Raw genomic sequence first — 4,068 nt, 5'->3', positions numbered from 1 at the left:
GTAAAAAACACATTGAGCAACACAGACTGGATTATTCCTGCCTTAAGCAAAGACAAGCCTACTCGTGGGATCGCTTTTCCTAAAGGACTTGCAGGCACCTGCCGGGTAAAGCAGAATGGTTGGTGTCTGTTGTGTACCTCAAAGGGAGTTGAGGCTGTGGAAGAATTAACAGTTGCTACACAATACAGCATGCCATCATCGCTACAATTGTTACAGGCCTCAATACACTATGACAATAAGAACCACCCCAACTAAAGAGGAATGAATTCTGCTGAAGTCAGAACTAGTTTAGCAAGCAGAAATCCGACAGTGGAGTCTCTCGCTTGTACCGAAGGACAGCTATGAAAGACAGAGCCCAAAAGCATGAACTAAGTGAACATCACGGACAGACCATTTACACGGACGGACCACAGGATGTGGAAATTAGAACTGTGTAAAAATCAAGTAAGACAGGAAACAGTAAATAGTTAGGATATATAAGATTAATACAAGACCAGAGCATAAAATTAATGGCACGGGACAAGGGGTAGATACTGCCTTAATTTCAGCAGGGTCAGAATACCGTTTCCTCAAGGTGAATGGTACATAACCGTTCTGGAGAAATACAACACTGATAACACACCAATGTTTTCAGTTGTTACGGAGCAGTTCTGGACAGAGCGAACAATGTTCGTTTTCTTGGTTTCTCCGAGCACACAGGAAAAGGGTCTGGAGCAGCACAGGGAGCTGGGACAGAAACAGGAGAACTGACCTAAACCAGGCCAAGGCAATATTCCATACCCTATGCCATGATACGTAAGGAAAGACTGGAAAGAAATCACAACACCCCAAAGAAAGGCCACCAAAATCTCCAGCACAGAAAAAACTTCTTCCTTAAAGGTGAAAGAAAGAAACAAAAGCCTGGCTGGCAATTCAACAAGAAATCTTATGCTAACGGAGGCAAAATTTAAAAAACAAAATTCAATGCAGACAAGAGATTAAAAGCAAATATCATTGCAACGAAAACAGGCAAATAAATTTTATTCTAAAAGACCAATGGAGGCAAAACAGAGCAAACAAGAGCAATACACACATTTCAACTTTCAACATTGAGGGTCCAAAAGACAAGTTAATTGCACAAGATTGACAGACAACAGAATATGCAAGCTCGCTCCTGCCTCCCGAGTCCCCATGCCGCTCCTTCTTCTTTCTTCTGCAGCAGCTCCTGAAATGACAGCGGGGACACCGTTAGACCTGCCCAGCGGCAAGCCCACACGCCCCCCACCCCCCACCACCTGAAGAAAAAGGGAAACCCGACATCGCAAAGGAACTCGGCACGCGACCACCCAGCCAACGAAGGCCTTGCATGCCCCCTCCCCAGTCCACCCACCCCAGCAAAAACTCCTTTGAGCAGCTTTGCTCACCTCACTGGCGCACGGCGCGCTTCCAGCCGGTGCTGCGGGGGATCACAGAGGCGGGCAGACTGGGCAAATGGAGCTGGGCACACAAAAAGCAGCGGCCAAAGAGTCGGCTGCCCTGCTTACAGGGGGACCCCAGCCACTGCCACCACTGCAAAGGGCCTGGGACTCCGGGGCACTCTCACTCCCTGGCTTACAGGGCAGCCCCCATCCCCACCGGCCGAGGGAGGCTCCTTCTCTCCCAGTCCGGGCCACCTCGACCCACACCCCGCTAACGGGGCGGTCACCGAACACAGGCTGCCAGCCGAGCAAAGCGCTCGCGCACCCAGATCCTGATTACAGGCGGGTGGACGACACCCCTGGAGCCACAGAGCTCGGTTTCCCCCCCAGCGACAGGAACAACTCTCAGCAGCCAGGCAGCGGGGCAACACGGCCAAAGGCCGCGGTCGGGGTCCCAGCCCCGGCGATTCCAGGGAGGGCGCAAACCCAACCCCACATCTCGCGGCCCCGTGCCTCTGAAAGGCCGGGGCCACATTCCCGCCCGACTACGGGGGCTCCCTCACAACGCAGCTCACCAAGCACTCACGGGGGGCACGCACAGCCCTGCCTACAGGACGGTACCCCCACATCCCACCCTCTGCAAGAAGCCCCGCGGAGCACGAGGCTCCCGCCAACGCCTGAGTTACAGGCTGGCCTGCCCGGCAGCAGCAGAACATCACCAACCTCCTGTCTTTGGGAGCCTGCGGAGCAACCTCGACCCACCCAGCGGGGAGGTCACCGCACACGCAAGCAGAACCTCAACCTGCGCCCTCTGACGGGACAGGGAGGGGTCGTTCCCATCGGCTGGATGGCTAGAGCAGCCGGCTGCAGTGCCGCAGCCTCCCCACACCTGGTTACAGGGTGGGCGCGCGGGCTGCTCGGGGGACTGAAGGCTCCACAGCTTGAGACACACGCCCCGAATACGGGGCTGTCACGCCACCAGCGGAACAGGCGGCCACGCAAGGACAGGCCCAAACCCTGACTACAGGGCGGCCTCGGCCACTGAACTATCACGTGGCTCTGACCCACACTAAATAAAATGGAGGAAGACAGGACACTCGCTGCGCCCGCGGGACTGAGAGGGAACACCCCTTTTGTGGCATGCACCAAAGTCCTCCATTCCCCCCAGGGAAGTCAAAGCTAAGCTGCAGCCATCTTTGTGGAGGCCTAAAGGGAAAGCTCAGACACTCCGTCACTCCACAAACACAAACAAGGAAAGGAAGGGGAACGCACACACACAGACAAGACTTTCCAGAAGGGAAGGACAACCCAGCGCAGCCAAACCCTGGGAATAAACCCATAACCGCGGGCAACAGACAAGAGCCTGTGACCTCTCCCTAGGCTGCACGGAGGCCGCAGACCTCAACGTGCCAAGGGGCTTCCCAGAAAAAGCCAACGGCCAAATGCCGTGACGCACACCCCGAGTACGGGGCAGTCACATTGACAGGCCACCACCAGGCAACCATGCCGAGGGGCCGGAGGAGGAAGCGGGGCAGGGGAGGAACGGCACTGCCCTGCTTACAGGGCGGCCTCGGGGTCCGGCGAGCTCCATTTCCCACTCAGGTGCGGAGAGGTGGCTTTCTCCCTCCGTTACAGGGGGCCACGCTCCCCAGGCAGCCAAAGGAGCAGCAAGGCAAAAGGCCAACTACAGCAAAGACCCAATCCCTGCTTACAGGGAGGTCGCCCAGCACAAAGCCGGCCTGGTCAACCAAGGCGCCGGCAACGCTCAACTCAAATGTGACTGCGCCCCCGCTAACGGGACAGGTGCTTTGCCCAGGGTGCCTCTCTCCTTCCCCCCCGCATCTGCACGCTTCTGCGCCCTCTTCTTGCTCGCTCCTGCCTCCCGCGTCGTCCCCATGCCGCTCCTTCTTCTTTCTTCTGCAGCAGCTCCTGAAACGTCAGCGGGGACACCGTTAGACCTGCCCAGCGGCAAGCCCACACGCCCCCCGTCCCCCACCACCTGAAGAAAAAGGGAAACCCGACATCGCAAAGGAACTCGGCACGCGACCACCCAGCCAACGAAGGCCTTGCATGCCCCCTCCCCAGTCCACCCACCCCAGCAAAAACTCCTTTGAGCAGCTTTGCTCACCTCACTGGCGCACGGTGCGCTTCCAGCCGGTGCTGCGGGGGATCACAGAGGCGGGCAGACTGGGCAAATGGAGCTGGGCACACAAAAAGCAGCGGCCAAAGAGTCGGCTGCCCTGCTTACAGGGGGACCCCAGCCACTGCCACCACTGCAAAGGGCCTGGGACTCCGGGGCACTCTCGCTCCCTGGCTTACAGGGCAGCCCCCATCCCCACCGGCCGAGGGAGGCTCCTTCTCTCCCAGTCCGGGCCACCTCGACCCACACCCCGCTAACGGGGCGGTCACCGAACACAGGCTGCCAGCCGAGCAAAGCGCTCGCGCACCCAGATCCTGATTACAGGCGGGTGGACGACACCCCTGGAGCCACAGAGCTCGGTTTCCCCCCCAGCGACAGGAACAACTCTCAGCAGCCAGGCAGCGGGGCAACACGGCCAAAGGCCGCGGTCGGGGTCCCAGCCCCGGCGATTCCAGGGAGGGCGCAAACCCAACCCCACATCTCGCGGCCCCGTGCCTCTGAAAGGCCGGGGCCACATTCCCGCCCGACTAC

General features: G+C 58.3%; 1 long non-coding RNA gene across 1 annotated transcript; it reads right to left on the bottom strand.

Annotated features, from left to right (window-relative positions):
• Positions 1-1,005: 1,005 nt before the first annotated feature.
• LOC149918092 (uncharacterized) lies at positions 1,006-3,286 on the bottom strand. The gene is made up of 2 exons (XR_016466371.1): positions 1,404-3,286; positions 1,006-1,204 (listed from the first exon to the last, which is right to left on the bottom strand). It is a non-coding gene; the product is annotated as an uncharacterized LOC149918092 (long non-coding RNA).
• Between the last annotated feature and the right edge of the window lie 782 nt (positions 3,287-4,068).

Source organism: Phasianus colchicus, chromosome 4, assembly GCF_987193195.1.
Source record: "Phasianus colchicus chromosome 4, bPhaCol1.hap1.1, whole genome shotgun sequence".
Taxonomy (NCBI): domain Eukaryota; kingdom Metazoa; phylum Chordata; class Aves; order Galliformes; family Phasianidae; genus Phasianus; species Phasianus colchicus.
This window is presented reverse-complemented; position numbering and strand designations above follow the sequence as displayed.